Raw genomic sequence first — 18,660 nt, 5'->3', positions numbered from 1 at the left:
TGATGGTCCTTTTGAAACCGAAGCAATATGGTATAGCACCACCTTCCCCCCTTTTCTTTAAATGGACTGGCTGCTATTAGTTGTCCAAACAGGCCTTTGTGTGGCCTCGGCTCCCTTCTGAAATCAAGTCCGATTTCACACTTGGCTGGGCCCTCACTCAGGCCGACATCCAGCATGTTATGAATGTTTGCCAGTTGCCACATGAGACCCTCACAGTGTGTATGTGTGTGGAAGTCTACCGTTGAAATAGGTTTCAGCGGTGTAGTGAGGCGTGGGTTTGAGGATGGGTAGTTTGACGGCTATTCTTTGAAGGGCTGTGACGTTGGAAAACAAAATGGATTCCTTGTTGAAATAAAATATTGTAGTTTCGCGCATTTATGGTGTATTTGTCGCTAAAACAAATGATGACTGAATGCAGGGTACGGCTTATATGCGCACAAATTAGACTTGACATGTACGAAACTGCAAGGTGACAAAGAGGAAACGCCATAACGCAAGACAATGCGGCCGATACGGTCATTTATTTTAAAATAGAGAAAAGATAAACAGATAAAACGGTAAACAAACTTTATTTTGACCTCTATGAATGAAATTCCAGGAAAAAAACAAACGTATTTTGCATAAAACGTGAAAAAACTCAGTTCCTTGTGCCTACCATTGGTCGCTCAGGACGCCGCCATCTTAAACGTTCTCTGATTGGCCAGCCACGTGTAGCCTTGATACATGTGTTCGTAGTGTTTACCATGTCAGCACATCCAAATAGTTGTTAAAGCTGATTGAAGGTCATTAAAATATCAGCCTTGATACCTGCGTAATGTGTATCTCATGCTATTATTGCACCCAGAGACTTGGTGAAAACTAGACCGCTACGGACACACTTCCTGGTTGTACTACTCACGTGACTTCCTTTTTGAATTTGTCTACGTGCAGGCAACACCCTTTTAGGAATGTGCAATCCAGAAATTCATTTATACAGCATCTCAGAAATACAACATGCGATGATTTTTCTTAAGATTTTCCCTTCAAAGTAACACATTTGTCCTCCCTAGTCAAACTATGAATATAGAGGTGAAAATTGTGAATCAGGGGGCGGCTTATACGAGAGAAATTGTAAAATTTTAAGGCAACTTTAAGGGTGTGGCTTAGACGCGGAGGCGGCTAATATGCGAGAAAATACAGTGTGTAATTTTTGTTATACTGTAAACCACCAGCATTGACACATCATGTATGTATCACCACACTTTTTCATTCTAATTAGTTCATTTATGCTTCACATAGCCATTTTAAAAGCCCGTTAATGAAAAGCCTTTGTCAATTGAGATCCACTCGCTTATTTTTTTTGCTTACTTTGTATATTTTTGCCCTCTTTATCCCTCGCATCCTATTGTGTTTCACCCATCGAGGCGGCTCTGGCACGAAACCACACATTTACATGCCTGAGAAGAGATCATTTATTGTCCCCTTTGGTCTAATCAACTGCCGTTTTGTTTTTTAATTAGTTTTCGACATTTCTTTATGCATCGCGGCGCAAGCTCTTAGATTGAAATGCCCATAAGCTGTGCGCTGACTAATTGTATTGGTTTTTCTCGCCACACTGCTGGGAATAGCTCTTAAAGCGCTTTTATTCATTTTTAATGAGCTAGCATACTGAACTAAATAATGCGCATGAGGTTCCGCAATAGCTTTTAGTTGCTGGTTTCCGTACCGATAAATAACATAACAGAATAGGCTCGTTATGAGATTGATTAATGTTTGAATAATGAAATTTTTGTTCAGGATCTTTTAAATAAGTCATGTAAAGGTTAAGCAATGGTGATACTTTCCATTTGCCGCCGTTCAGATACGTTTTCAAACATTGTTCTATCAAAATGTTGCTGCTTTTGGCAGGAAACCCAAAATAACTCCACGTTTTGTCATTTCCTTTCAAATCTTAGCACTCGCCGAAAAAGCCACAAAGGATTTGGAAGTCAAAATAGGTCATATATGTCTTGTAGTTTCGCTCATTTGCATCCTGATTCGTTTATTTTTGTGGTTTTGTATAAGATGAACATTTTCCAGAAACCCTGCATGTTCGAGAAGGTTCAAAATTCCAGTCATTAACGTTCGATTGCTATGCGTCAGGGCTGCGAAATGAGGGGGATAGAGCATGAAATCAAATATCGACAACTTGACATAAAGCACTTCCAAATGCAATATGTATCAAATATCTGCAAAAAAAAGCAGTATCATTGCGCAATTCACTCTATTTGACATAACTATCCCGTTTCCCAAAAGAATTCATCCTAGCTGTTAAAATATGGATTGTCGTGTTTGTGAAATCATACCAAAACACATTTATTTCCGAACTATGGCCATGATGGACAACAAAACAAAGGAAAGATGTATTTTTGTGGATTTTGCACTCAACTCCAAATGTTTTTATTCTGTCATTTGGAGAATGTCAATCTGTATGATAATCTGCTCCGACACCAAAAAATACAGATCACTGGACCGAGCTATTATGTCAATTTACTCGTATCTCAAATCAAAATTTCCCATTGAAAATACCTAAATACAAATTAATTTGTTCCCACCCTCTGAAAAAACACCAAAAACAGGATATTACAATGCAAAAACATCTTTTTATTGGTTCTAATTCACCACCTACTCACAAAGTAACAAATATCTATCTAGTGGTTATGATCTTCAATACTACAATGTGACATTACTCGGTACAGACAGACGGCGTTAAAATTTCACTTAAATGAATTTAGATTACTATACACACACTTAAAAATAAGTTTTAATCTTACGTTACACCAAATTTAAACCTTCTTGTGCAATAACCGAGGCAAATATGTTAATGTGTTCCACCGCGGCTTTCGAGTCGGAAATTGCAGACTCGCATATTCGGAAACCATCTCGTATGCTCGTATCTCAAATTTGTCTCTTATCTCAAGGCAAAAATTAGCTTGGGATTTTCCTCGTTTCTCAAATCTCTCACGTGTTGGGACCCTCGTATGTCAAGGTATTACGGTACGCTGATATAAATGAGAAAATCGGACTTGTGTTGCCGTTCAATCACAATTGGCCAATTAGACTTATATTGTAAGCCCAATAAAGAAAACCCTTGCCTAAGTAGGAAGGACATTTGTATACGTTCTTGTTCAAAGTCAAAACATAGTACTCAAACCGTGGTCACATTTTATGAGAAGGCTTTTAAAAACCCAAAGGCCTTGTTTTAAACTAGCAATGATCGTTTAGAACCAAAACGTAGGCTGTTATTAAGTAGAGCCAAAAAGGCCACACAAAGGGCTGAAGGAATGTCCATTCAACACATAAAGGGATAAATCATCTACCCGAAATCCTCTCTCACAAAAGACTAATGCATCCGGGATTCTGGTTTGAGGCTACGTTGACAAACCTTCTGAGATGCCGTGACGTAATCGCAAAATTAAAGAACCGAAGTGACAGGACTGATGTGCAGTTCTTTGCAGTTCTGTGCCTAGGTATGCATTACAAAGCAAAGAGTCTATCTTCAGTCAACTCCTGAGAAGTCCTATATTTACCTTGAAAGCAGCTCTCTATAATCACACGCTATTTTCGAGCGTCGAACCCGGCCGAGGTTGTGACCTCGCCGACAGAAGCCCGTCACAGGCCAGGTTAACTGCCCTCAAACTATGGGAGAGTGGCAACATATTAACAAGTAATAGCTTGTTACTCTAATCCTCGGGCCACATTTGAAAGTGTTTAGCCTTGTTTTTCCCTCGGCGAGCGGAACACCTGCGTACAAGGTTAGCCTCGGTGAGAAAAACGCGGATAATTGGGTGTGGTATTTGGGAGGTCCATTATGGACATGCTTCAGGCTTTCTTTGAGGTATTTTCTCGCATATAAGCCGTATTTGTAACTCAATAAAATGATGGCTGAATTGAGAGTACGGCTTATATGCGGACAAATTACACAAAACAGCAAAGACGAAACGCCATAACGCAAGACAATGCGGTCGATTGTTTCCAAATAGAGAAAATATCAACAGATAAAATATAGGATCTCATAAACACCACATGCAGTGATTTTTGTTAAGATTTTCCCTTCAAAGTAACACATTTGTACTCCCTATTAAAACCATACATTTGGGGTTGAAAATTCTTAATCAGGGGGCGTATTATACAAGAGAAATTGTCAAATTCAACGATTTTAAGGCCATTTTAAGGGTGCGGCTTATACGCGGAGGCGGCTAATATGCGAGAAAATACGTTAGTTTGTAGAAAATTCAGACTGAATGCACTGCTTTCAAAATTGAGCCATTTCACATTAGAAAATTACCAACTTTTTAATAAATGAAAGATTAGCATCGTAATGTGGAGGTGAAAATTGTGAATCAGGGCGGCTTATACGAGAGAAATTGTCAAATTCAACAATTTTAAGACACTTTTAAGGGTGCGACTTATATGTGCGAAAATATGGTAATTCAGGGTTCTTTGAGTTACAATAATATGATGTTTTGAGAAAATTTAGGCCTCGGAATACAATGTCAACCGACACAAATTCCTGCTGTACTTTGTGCTTTTTAAGTGTTTTTTTTTCCTAAAAAAAAAATAATGTTTACTGTATTCGTGACAAATGGAGGTTGCAATGGGGCTTAAAAGTAATGATAAAGATGTCCCACAGGTTCAGAAAAAGATCGGATTTTGAATTTCATGCACTTTTAGTTTCAAGTTTTTTTGGGGTCTATCGCGTTGGGCTGATTTTGTTATCAATACAATCTTGTTGCGAAAATATGTGGCATTTGTTGCGCACGGAAGCCACGACTAGGGCAGTTGACAAAATGCTAAATGCGGGTATCCCGTCAGTACATTGTTACCCTAATCCATAAATCCTCGTGTCACTCAGTAATGCCAAGTCATGTAATTGATTGCCCGTGTCATCACACAACATGGCTTGTTAAAGTATACATTCTAAAATGAGGCTGGCTAATGCGTGACGTCCCTGATTGCAACAACAATCGATATTAAGTGTGTCATTTTCAATCTATTCCCAAATACTAAAAACAGGAAGGACTTCACTCTGTAAAAAATGCTTCTTGACTTAAAGCGTTTTGCTCTAATTTATCGAGATGCATACATTATACTCAATACCACGTGTCAAAGTGGCGGCCCGGGGGCCAAATCTGGCCCGCCGCATCATTTTGTGCGGCCCGGGAAAGTAAATCATGAGTGCCGACTTTCTGTTTTAGGATCAAATTAAAATGGAGAGTATAGCTGTATATTAAATTTCCTGATTTCCCCCTTTTAAATCAATAATTGTCATTTTTTAAAACATTTTTTCTGTGTTTTTAGTTCAAAAATCATTTTGTAAAATATAAAAATATATTTTAAAAAAAAGCTAAAATAAAAATTGTTTTAGATCTATAAAAAAACGGGATATTCAGGGCTTTTAATCCAGTTCTTTAAATCCATTTATATTAAAAAAAATCTAAATATATCTAAAATGGTCCGGCCCAACCCGAGTCTAACACCCTTGCTCTAAATGTTACAGATTTACAATAGGAAAATATGCAGTACATTTATTTTTTTCTATTTTCCTCATCCCTATTGCGCCATTTACATGACTCACTCTTCACATTATCTCGTTCACATCCTCTTTGGCCTTTTACCTACCAGCTCCATTTCTCCCCCGTCTCCCCCGTCCCCCCGTCTCCCCCCAAATGTCATCCTTTCACCATCCCTACCCTCAATTCATTCAAATTCAATGCTACTTCAAAAGGGCTCCAAAACAAAAAAATAAAACGAAACGCTCTCAGAAAACAACTTCCCCCTGTTTTTCTTGTATTTATTTTGTATTTTTTCATCCATAAAGTTTCCCTTGCTGCCAATCTACCTATCGGCATCAACAAAAACTGCCCCTGCTTTGCCTTTTTAATAAATGTCAGGGTCCCGAAAAAACGCTTCCACACAACAACACGGGCGACTGCGGCACTTCAGCCTGAAGCAGTTTTTGCAAGACTTTGTTACTTTGTCTCTGGAGAAGGTAGAGGAGGATGAGGAGGAGGAGGAGGAGGAAGAGGAGTGTTAACGGCGCATCCTCAACAACCTCTCCTCTTCTGGATGCACACTGTCAAACTATGATTATTCCGAAGACAGAAAAAGGAGGCGACAGTGCTAAATATAGTGTCCTTTTCTGTCTGCTACTTTCTGTTTTTTTTCCCTGCCTCGTCGCCGGCGCTCACCCACGCTGGCGAGCCCCGCCCACGGCACGGGTGCGCTGTTTTTTGCCAAGCTGTGTTGCGGCAGAAGGAGAAAATGCTCTCTGAAGTGCCCTTAGTTTGGTAAAAAATGCTAACGAGGGGCAACAATCTTGTCCATACGACTACTATGTTTGACTTACATCGAGGGTGTCAGACTCGGGTTGGTTCGCGGGCCGCATTAACGTCAACTCGATTTTACGTGGGCCGGACCGTTTTAGATATAATATTTAGATTTTTTTTTAATGAATGAAATAAAAGCCCCGAATATTCAGTTTTTTATAGATCAAAAACAATGTTTCTTTAAGCTTTTTTTTATTATTATTTTTTAGATTTTACAAAATCATTTTTGAACTAAAAACACAGAAAAAATGGATTAAAAAATGACAATTATTCATTTAAAAGGAGGAAAATCCGGAAATTTAATATACATCTATACTCTTCATTTTAATTTGATCCTAAAACAGAAAGTCGGCACTCATGATTTACTTTCCCGGGCCACACAAAATGATGCGGCGGGCCAGTTTTGGCCCCCGGGCCGCCGCTTTGACACATGTGACTTAGATGGTCACAACTGTTAATTTTTTTCTTCAGATTTTGGGTTAATTCCAGGGTTGTCCTGACTCCATTTTATATACTACATTTTTATATTATATTTTTTAAGGCTTTGAATGGTTAGCACACGTGTCAAAGTGGCGGCTCGGAGGCCAAAATCTGGCCCGCCGCATCATTTTGTGCGGCCCGGGAAAGTAAATCATAAGACTTTCTGTTTTAGGATCAAATTAAAATGAAGAGTATAGATGTATATTATATTTCCTTATTTTCCCCTTTTTAAATCAATAATTGCAATTTTTATCCATTTTTTTTCTTTTGGTGTTTTTAGTTCAAAAAGCATTTTGTAAAATCTAAAAATATATAAATAAAGCTAAAATAGGCTGATTGGATGCTAAATTGCCCTTAGAAATGAGCGTGAGAGTGAATGGTTATCTGTCTCCTCGCCTCTGGCTTGAAGTCAGTTGGGATAGGCTCCAGCACCCCCCGTGACCCTAGTGAGGATAAAGCAGTTCAATAAATGAATGAATGAATGAATAATCTGAGGTCTGAATTGGATTTCAGTCAAGCACAAGGAACACAATAGATAATATTTCTCAGTTTTGGATTTCTTTGATAATTTTAGGTCACATTGACATTGTACAAACATTTAAAATAATACTTCTTGGGTTTCTTTAAATTCCAAAAACGTTACATTTGAAGAGAGAGGTGCAGACTTTTTTTTTAACTCGTTATTTGTTTATCCTGGCATGAATTATCCTACCACTTGTCTGTTTTGTAAAAGGGGGCAACGCACAGCAGGGGTGCAAAAGATGCTTTGTGAATCCTAGCCGTGTGATTGGCAGGTACGTGTCTGCTCGCTAATGCCCTTATTGGTAGATCATGGTGCGACAGACGAGATAAAAATAGATTTCGGCTTCCTGATGCTCCCTCGAACTCGATCGCGGCGACTCCTGACCCCTTAAAAATGCTCGATTGTTTTCTGAGCAGTGTGGCGGTGTTTCTCTTTACTTTATGCGGATTGTTACGTAGCCCGCGATTAACGTCAAACGCCCACAGACGGGTCGTTCCGGTCGTGAATGTGTGGTTAATGGCTTTTACAAAAGAGGGTTGTCTTGCAAGTCGAAGTGACAGATGAGCATAACAGACGTGTTTTTAATATTCATGTCTGGAAATTGTGGCTTTGCCTGCGTGTTTGTATAAAGTACTTTCTATATATACTGTAAGAGATGAGAAGTTAGCTCGGTTGCCATGACAGCCTCTTCCTGTGCAATTTTGTTTCAATAGTCATCTTTGTCAATATGTTGTGGTTATTGCAAATTTTGTATCGATTCTTTGGGGCAGATTTACCGTATTTTCTAACATATACGCGGTATTTGTCGCTAAATAATAATGATGACTGAATTGAGAGTGAGGCTTATATGCGAACAAATTAGACTCGACAAGCACGGACAAGGACGAAACGCTATAGCGCAAGAAAATGTGGCCGATACGGTCATTTATTTCAAAATAGAGAAAAGATAAACAGATAAAACACTAAACTAAATTTATTTTGACGTCTATAAAGGAAATTCAAGAAAAAAATAGACCGTATTTTGCATATAACCTGAAAAAACTCACTTGTGCCTGCCATTGCTCGCTCAGAGCGCCGCCATTTTACCTAAGGATGACAAACTAGACCACTAGGGGACACACTTCCTGGTTGTACTGCTCACATGACTTCCTTTTTTGAATTTGTCTACGTGCAGGCAACACCCTTTCGGAATGTGCTAACCAGAAATCAATTTATACAGTATCTCATAAATACCACGTGCGATGATTTTTCTTAAGATTTTCCCTTCAAAGTAACACATTTGTACTCCCTATTAAAACCATGAATATGGAGGTGAAAATTTTGAATCGGGGGGCTTCTTTTACGAGAGAAATTGTGAAATTCAATGATTTTTAAGGCAATTTTAAGTGTACGGCTTATATGTGAGAAAATATGGCACCTAAGAATACCACGTGCGATTATTTTTCTTCAGATTATACCTTAAAAGTAACACATCTGTACTCCCTATTAAAACCAGCAATATGAAAATTGTTAATGAGGGGTGCCTTATGCGAGAGAAATTGTAAAATTCAACGATTTCAACACAATTTTAAGGGTGCGGCTTATACACGGAAGCGGCTAATACGCGAGAAAATACATTAGTTTGTAGAAAATTCAGACTGAATGAACTGCTTTCAAAATTGAGCCATTTCACATTGGAAAATTACTACCTTTGTAATAAATGAAAGATTAGCATCGCTCCAAATCTAGAGGCGGAGCCCAAGTGTTAAAGCGACACTGGTTGTAAGCAACGTAGGGTTCCAGCCCAAGTGTTTCGAAAAGGTCAACGGCACGGCAGAAACAAGATCCCGACACTGACAGACAAATGATAATGAATGATCGCTGTCTGAGTCAACAAGTAGAGAGGTGCCCTTGACCTCCTGTCCACTTAATTTCAGCCCAAAGCAGCGACTCCCCTCCAAACCCCCCCCAAACAAAACATCTGGCCAACACGTCCACTCGGAGATTACCGAGAAGCTAATGTCCCGCTTTTCTCGCTCGGGGAAAACAAAGTCCAAACTTTCGCAAATCACGGCTGTCTAATAAAGACGATAGTAGTTTCTCCAATCGTCACCGGGGGGGCGGCGAGACGGGACGGACCCCGGGGGAAATAAGCGTGCAGTGATTACAACCCACATCTTCTGATTTCCGTGGTGGAAAGTGACAGCTCCGTGTAAGAATAGAAAATAAATTCTCAAATTGCTTTCTATAAGGCAGTTTTAGCTTCATGCTATCATAGCCGCTGGGATCGAACCCTCGAACCCAGAACGCCGAGGCCTACGCGCTAACCACTCGATTGCCGGTCCAACGAAAAAAGTTCTTAATCTTAAAAATCGGAAATAAAAACTGTGGTATTTCTCTTCGTGCTTGACGTATTTTGCACACTGGAACTGCTATAAAATATTTTTTTAAAATATATGAATAAATCATGCCCGAGTTAACACTTTCGGAAAAGTGTAAAATTTCCGCTAAAACAAGAGTGGAGGATTTGCCCTGCGGCGTTAAGTCAAACATCTGGTCGATGAATCAAATGCATTTTACGTCAGTATGATTCAGATAAATTGTGGTTTTCCCGACACTCAGTAAAGCAATAAAAGCAGTTTGAAAGATCATCGTAAGCTTGTGTAACCGTTCTGCAGTGGATAAAATAACAAAAGAGAACGTCTTGTGTTGACTGAATCGAGAAGTTCTAGCCAGCGATTAAGTGCTAAGAACACAGTGTGTTTTGGATAGCCCTCATAGCAACGGCAAAATTACCTTGGTATCCTGATAGACCAGAATTAAAAGCTACTGTACGTTAGCCAATGATATAAACACGTGTTTCTTCCCTGAATCATCTCCACGCTTTGGCGTAGTTGTTGCGTGAAGTAGGTCACGGACTTGGACTCGAATTCAAATGCGTTGCACTGGAAGTTCAGCGGAGAGGAACAAGTTGGTCATGTTGCAAGAACAGGTGCTGCTGAAGAACGAAAGCAATGCTGCCTCAGCGTACGATAAGAGTTGAGTGTGCTGCTATTGTTGGCATCTGTCTAAGGAGATTTAATGTTGCCACCGTCCGAACAAAAACTTGCTCATAAACCATGAGGCCTTCTATTTATGAGCGCTAAAGTGCAACGTCCAAGCTCAAGTGCTTCTACCGTTAAACACCTCAGTCGCATTGCTCAAAACTTATGTATAGTTGGGTAGGAATTCTTTAAGGGCTATGGTGCTTTGGCATCATATGCTCATTTACCTTATTTTCTCGTATATACGCTGTATTTGTCGCTCAAAAAAATGATGACTGAATTGAGGGTATGGCTTATATGCGCATAAATTTGACTTGACGGGCACAAAACTGCAAGGACGAAATGACATAACGTGAGACAAATTTATTTTGACGTCTATGAATGAAATTTAAGAAAAAGATAAACGTATCTTGCATAAAACGTAAAAAAACTCACTCGCTCAGGGCAGTGTCATCTTACCTAGGGATGACAAACCAGACTGCTACAGACACACTTCCTGTTTGTACTGGTCACGTGATTTCCTTTTTGAATTTGTCTACATACAGGCAACACCTTTCGGAATGTACAATCCAGCAATCGATTTTTAAACTGTGTTTACCATGTCAGCACATCCCAATAGTTGCGTAATGTGTATCTCATGCTATTATTGCACCCAGAGACTTGGTGAAAACGGACACACCTCCTGGTTACACTACTCTCGTGACTTCCTTTTTGAATTAGTCTACATACAGGCAAAACCCTTTTAGGAATGTGCAATCCAGAAATCGATTTATACAGTATCTTAAAAATACCACGTGCAATATTTTTTCTTAAGATTTTCCCTTCAAAGTAACATATTTGTACTCCCTATTAAAACCATGAATATGGAGGTGAAAATTGTGAATCAGGGGGCGACTTATATGAGAAAAAATATAAAATTGAACGATTTTTAAAGAAATTTTAAGGGTACAGCTTATACGCGGAGTTGGCTAATATGCGAGAAAATACGGCAAAACAGTATCTTTTTCAAGGATACTTAGACAAGGTCACCAGGCCGTGTGCTCAAACCCACAACCTCGGGAACAGACTACTCTACCACTGATTCCACTCGCCATAACAACAACAAATTTAACAAGAATTGTTGAATCGTGACCAAGATGATCATGTGTCGATGGTCAGTTTCTGCTGTTGATGTAAGGACAATGAAAACCGCGATCTGGCTTACGGTGGTGTGGTAAATAGCTCAAATGCAGAAGAGGTTAAGGCGGTCAGAGGAGGGCTGAAGGAAAATGCAAAGGGGGAGTCGCCGTGGGGGGGGGGGGCTTCGCCAGCGCTAATGGACTGCAGGGCACCCGTGTCACTTTTGCTATCTTGGCCAGCGAGAGTGAATAGATGGAGGGATTTGAGAAAGAGTGTGGGTGTACGTGGGAATGTCCAGGACGGATTATGCGTCTGTTTCCTATTAGATTCGGATACGTTTCGGTCAGGATGGTTCACCTCAGCATTTGACGACTTGGACTCAGTACCTCGTCAATAGCCTTGACGAGATATTGACACTTGTTCTCAGCGTGGAAGGTGTTATGAGCAATTTAGCTGGAGAAACAGTGGCAGATTTTATGGTTAAAAGCAGCATTAAATATTGATTTTCAAGCAGTAAACGGCCCTTGGATTTTTTTCTGACATGTTTATGGGACGTGATGTGTTTTAGAGAGTATTTCTGGAAGTCCCCGGACACACCCCTTCGCATTGAGATCCTAAAATGTAATCCTGAGGTCAGGATTTGCACAAAATACATTGTGGAGTTTTGTATTTTAAGAGCTGAGCATAATCGTCAACGGTGAAGTCGGTTTGAAAAGACTCAGTCTCTCCTGTTCTTTTATGGGAAACATCTCCATTCCTAAATGAGATGTCAGTTATTTGAAATGTTTTGTCAGGGGCTGGCTAACCTCAAACGCTGCCTAAAATGTGTCTCAGGTGAGAGATGTCCAGGGTGTACAAAGTCTTGGCTGAAGACCAGGATGTTGTCTTTGCGTATGTGGGAGAAACGAGGCCTGACCGTGATCCCGAGGGAGCTTGAACAAATGGTCTCGGCACTATTGGATTATGAAAGAGCCGGAGCTGGAACGTTCCTCCTCCTGTCAGAACAGTATTTCATCGTATAGCCTAGTCTTAGCTCCCCCTTATTACACACAGGATGCTTTAACCGGTGAAAACCGAGCTGCAGTCAGATGCTAACACCATTACCGCCGTCAAGGTTTGAGGTGTAGCAAAGACTGTATCTTCGGTAAGACCTACAGTTGGAATGATATCCGTTTGCGGCCGCGGTTTCTGGCAAGCGGCGCCCACATGGGAAGGTCACACCTCAGGGGCGAGAACCCCCTGAACCCTGGTCGGCAGGAAGGGCAAAAGACCATGGAACGTGAGCTCTGCCGGCCTCGTTTTTCTGGTTCCGTGCCTGATAATGTTCCGAGTGCTGAGATGGCCTCTCATGCCTGGTTATTGTGGCAACCCGCATAGACTGGATGCCAAGATTTTCTCCATGCCTGCCCCCTTCACGCCCCCTTGTGCCTCGGAGCTTTGTTCGCCCGTCCTGTTCTCAGGAAGCCTCTCTAGGTGTTCCCAATGGCGTGTTGGCAACACAGGTCCACGGCATCTGTGCCGTATGTGTGTGTGAAGGCATGCATATGGATGAATGAAAAGCCAGAGGAAGGAGGGCCTCCTGTGTTGCTGTTGTCATTGTTGTTGTTTGTGTTGACGCCTCACTCATCGCCGTGAATGGACCACGGAGGCTCAATAGACGAGGAGCGTTTGTGGAGGCTGACACCGTCATTAATTTACTTCATTCACGCCGCCTGGGAAGCTGAAGGGGAGTGGCTTACAACACTGCTGTTGGCAGTCGTGGAATTTCAAATCGGGTTAACCACGTCAATTTGGAGTGTTTTCCCTCGTAAACAGTAATCCCTCGAATATCGCGGTTATCGTAGACCAGACATGGCCGCGATGAACGAAAAACCGCAAAGTAGGATCACCCCCATTTTTACTACCATAATACATGTTCTGCGCCTATACACCAGTACAATGATCAAAAAGTGTATACTTATTAAATATTACAGCTCTAAGCATGTCAAAAGACTGTAATGAATTAATATCTAAATGTAATGTATATATTTAAATAAATTAATATTGTATATATTTATATAATTTGTTTTTTATTTTTTGGGGTTTTTGTTTTCATATTTTTATTCATTGTTTTTATTTATATATTATTATTGTTATATATTAAATTAAATATACTAAACTAAAAAAATAACATAAATAACATACAATAACATACATTAAATACATTAAATAATTTAAATCACATAAATTACATTAAATTACATTAAATTACATAAAATTACATAAAATTACATAAAATGAAGTTATCCAATCCAATACAAAAATATAACTACTTTAAATATCGACCTCACAGTGAAAATAGTTCCTCTCTGCTTGATATAAATCCGAAAAAAACAGGTAAATGGGATTTTAGTCCAAGTCCTTTGTCTCCTTGTGGCCATGGGTCCATTGACCGCGATATTTGAGGGATTACTGTAATGACCGCACAAATCTGATATTTTACATAAACGATGTCGAGATGAGGCTATTGCTAATCTGTAACAGTATGCTAACCTTCATCACCTGTTTTGCCGAGAGCAATATTTTGATGCACTACGGATTTCCTCTTGCTCTTCCTAAAGAAACCTTTAAATATATTTCTTTCCTTTGCTTATTTTTACAAACCTGTGGGTGTCCTCTTCTCCTAAATACCATGAATTTGAGCCAAGCAGTTTGAATCGTAAACAAAGGCCCAGGCGAATGGACTTTATTTGTCAGAACTAAGCTTTTATGAGACACTGATGATTAATAAAATATTTATGGGGAACGCTTTGTTGTGGCTCCATCCCAAACGGCCCGCCGACAGCACCGGCCATGTGCGTTGCGTGTTCACCCCCGTTTTAGCGAATCCTCCCTAGCGCTTGTTCTCTGTCTCTCATCTCCCACATCCTCCCCAGAAAGCTTCAAAAGACTTGAATAAACTTGCCGATGAGACCGCTCCGCTGCTCCCGCGTGATGGACGACGAGCCCTTAGATCTGATAGGACTACTTTAAAAAGAAATGTTTGACATGCGGGCTTTTAAATGTCGAGAAATGCTGTAAATTTATTAGACAAACGCCTTTGACATGACGGGACAATGGTCCTTTTGTTGACGCGTAATCCCATTTAGCGAGCGTTTACACGCTGGGAATTCATTCGGTCTTTGGGCTTTTGATTGTGCCGGCATCGGTCCCATACATGATTGGTGCAGAGCATGAAATGTGGCTTTTCAACAGCGTATCTGGATTACACTGTCCTATTAAAGCATCTGTGCGTGATTAATTAGTCACAAAGCTTTGAAATGCGTTCTGGGTAATTAGGCGGTGAACCCAAGGGCAATTTAATTGTTGACGTTTTTGCTCAATATCAATTTATTGGTATAAAATGGGATTTTTAAGATGAATTTAAGCCGTAATCCTGCCTGAGTGACGGGCAATTGAGCTTTTAATTGGTTTGCATCTTTGCTAATTAGATGGATGAATCTGAAAGACAAGTTTATTCCATTTTTTTATGCTATTTGGACTATTTTTAGCCCTCTAATCCAATTTTGCAGTGTGTCCTTTGTCTTATGTTAATGTTACAAATGTTTGTATGTTGAGGCACAGGCCTGCGTGGGTTTTCTCATGGCATTGTGGTTTCCTCTCACATTCCTAAAAACATCCACGCTAGGCGGGCCGAACCAGGCGGGATTCCCTGCAGCACCCCACGCGGCCCTCGTGAGGATAGGCGGAACGGAAAATGAATGAATCCATGTTGCAAATGACTCACCCACATGCTGTAGATTGTTGTAATGTGGCTGCCTGACTGAAAATGACAGACTCCAAACAAACTAGCCATCAGTGAGGAAAGGCATCATTGCTGTTTGCATCTGATTAGTTTAAAATAAAAACACACACACACACACATGCTAGCAAACAGAGAAAGAAAATAGATAAATACAAATATAAATATTTTTTTATCATTTAATATATATAAATATTAAATTAAATAAATTAAATGAATTAAATGAAATAAATGACATTACATGACATTACATGACATTACATGACATTACATGACATTACATGACATTACATGACATTACATTACATTGAATGACATTAAATACATTAAATACATAAAATACATTAAATACATTAAATAAATAAATTTAATAGATAAATTAAATAAATAAATCCATTGAATAAATCCATTGAATAAATCCATTGAATAAATCCATTGAATAAATACATTGAATAAATACATTGAATAAATACATTGAATAAATACATTGAATATATACATTGAATAAATACATTGAATAAATACATTGAATAAATACATTGAATAAATACATTGAATAAATACATTGAATAAATACATTGAATAAATACATTGAATAAATAAAATAAATAAATTGAATAAATTAAAATTTAAAATTAAACTTTGTAATCAACCTTTGTCTGCCTATTTAAACCCTGTGTGTTTGTGAGGTCGTCTGCTCTGTTTTCTTCATACCAAGTTGTTCTGCCATGTTCCTCGTTTCCCCACATCTTCTGTCAGGTTTGGTTTTGTGATTTGATTTCTAAGTCCTTGTTATTTTCTAAAGATTCCTTCCTTATTTATCAAAATTTTGGTTTGAGCACTCCACGCACTTGTCCATTGCCTTGCTTCCCTACATTTGTGTACAACTACGTTCCACAACCAATCTAGTCGTGACACATTCTTTCTTTTAACGACGCATTTTTACGTCTTCTCCCCGAACCAGATTGTTCGTAACCTCTTGTCGTAAACCAAGAACCACCTCCGATTGTTTTATGGTCAGAACCGGTGAGAAGCAATCGTGTGAACCACATGTTTGGACACGGCTCCTTCAACACAGACGTTCCATTTTGGATCTTCGCAATGTGACAGAAAATCACTCGATTGTTATTCAGCAGACATACTCCGTATTATAATTGGATTGTCCTCCAAACTAAGGCCTTTTGCTAGACCCTTTCCCCCTCAACTGGTCTGAAACAGACTGACCCTTGTGGTCACGGGTGAGACAAAGGCCACGGGGTCGCAGAGTAGGATGTCCCAGCTGTCCGTCAAATGTGAAAGCCAGCAAATCAACAGGCGTTGGGCTTCGGGGAATGGGAGGGGTGAGAATGTCAGTCGGCAACGGGGAGTAAAAAAGAACGTGGATTACACAGACGGGGCCGTAATCTAAAGGTCTGTCAGTCAGGCTGACCTTGGATCTGGCTTTGCTTTAATCACTCGCCAGGATGAGAACGCCGAGACCTGCGATGAGCAGACAATTCCAATTATCCATTAAAGATGGAACGGCTGCCAGCACACGTCATCTTGAGTGACACTTACTTTCCAGCGTTAAGTGTTTGATCGAAACCATGTGTGTCAAAGTGGCGGCCCGGGGGCCAAATCTGGCCCGCCGCATCATTTTGTGTGGCTTGGGAAAGTAAATCACGAGTGCTGACTTTCTGTTTTAGGATCAAATTAAAATGGAGTATAGATGTATATTAAATTTTCTGATTTTCCCCGTTTTTAAATAAATAATTGTTAATCCATTTTTTATGTGTTTTTAGTTCAAAAATTATTTTGTAAAATCTAAAAATATATATAAAAAAGCTAAAATAAACATTGTTTTAGATCTATAAAAAACTGAATATTCATGGCCTTTAATCCAGTTCATTTAATGCATTTATAAAAAAATCTAAATATTATATTACAAAGTAGCAGCGGTGACCATCTAAATCACAGGTGTCAAAGCGACGGCCCGGGGGCCAAATCTGGCCCGCCGCATCATTTTGTGCGGCCCGAGAAAGTAAATCATGAGTGCCGACTTTCTGTTTTAGGATCAAATTAAAATGAAGAGTATAGATGAATATTAAATTTCCTGATCTTCCCCGTTTTTAAATCAATAATTGTAATTTTTTAATCATTTTTTTCTGTTTTTAGTTCAAAAATCATTTTGTAAAATCTAAAAATATATATAAAAAAGCTAAAAAACATTGTTTTACATCTATAAAAAACTGAATATTCAGGGCTTTTAATCCAGTTCTTGTATCCATTTATTTAAAAAAATCTAAATATTATATCTAAAATAGTCCGGCCCACGTGAAATCGAGTTGACGTTAAAGCGGCCTGCGAACCAACCCGAATCTGACACCCTTGCTCTAAACCAAATACAGACCCTCTTATTTTTTCTCTTCAACTTAATCGGAGCACTGTCTTGGTCGACCTTAAAGCTGACCTCACAATTCACCTTTATCACTTTGACGACAATTGTACAAATCAAAACCTGGTGTCTACTCAGCACAGCATGTTTCTCATGAGATGATGGCGGATTCCATTCATTTCTTCTAAACATCCTTCAACGAGAATACGATTTTTCAAACAAGACTTTAAACACGACACGCTATGTTTCCTTCTTACAACTGCAATCAGTCTTCATAGATTCGTTTTTCCATTTTTGCTTGAATTGCTTCAAGATGCACTTCTTCAACAATCGTGTCACGGCCATACTTAGTAGCATTTTCCGACCAAATTTTGGCACATCTAAAACTACCGCCCAACAAATACATAATAGCATTCCAATACTATCGCCCTTCCCCCTGGCTATATCCCCCCACCCCCCACTTCACCTCCCACTATTCCCACTATAATCAACTCCATCGTCAGCTGTTCTCCCGTTAAGAAATGATGGATGCCTTTGCCACCCCCCACCTTGACAGATGTATTAAATGCACCATAGCACGATTCTCTGGTTTTCCCCAACCAATGTTGAGCCTTCACATTGTGTTCCATTGGAATAGTTCAAACCTCCATGGGTGTGTATGTTTTGTTTTCTAGTATTATAGTATTTTGAAGCTGTTTTAAGGTATTAGAACGAATGGAATTGCAGTCAAAGTAGGATTATGATGGGAATTCTTTTAGTCTTCGATTCTAGTGAAAATGTCAGTTTCCAAAATGTCCTGAGAACAACTGCGGAAAGATAAATTAATGATCCGACACTGTTTTGTTTTGGCTAAGTTTCCTATGGAAATCAGCCCGGACGCTTACTGTATTTTCTCGCATATACGCCGTGTTTGTCGCTAAAAAAAATGCTAACTGAATCGAGGATACGGCGTATATGCGCACAAATTAGACTTGTTATGCATGAAACGAAACTGCAAGGGGACAAGGACCAAA

General features: G+C 39.5%; 1 protein-coding gene across 3 annotated transcripts in view; it reads left to right on the top strand.

Annotated features, from left to right (window-relative positions):
- LOC144075178 (semaphorin-3F-like) overlaps positions 1-18,660 on the top strand; it is a 91,881-nt gene that overhangs the window by 31,513 nt on the left and 41,708 nt on the right. The gene's annotated exons all lie outside the window — the stretch shown is intronic.

Source organism: Stigmatopora argus, chromosome 6 (genome assembly GCF_051989625.1).
Source record: "Stigmatopora argus isolate UIUO_Sarg chromosome 6, RoL_Sarg_1.0, whole genome shotgun sequence".
In the NCBI taxonomy this organism is placed as follows: domain Eukaryota; kingdom Metazoa; phylum Chordata; class Actinopteri; order Syngnathiformes; family Syngnathidae; genus Stigmatopora; species Stigmatopora argus.
The sequence above is the reverse complement of the archived record's forward strand: the minus strand, read 5'-3'. Positions and strand labels throughout refer to the sequence as shown.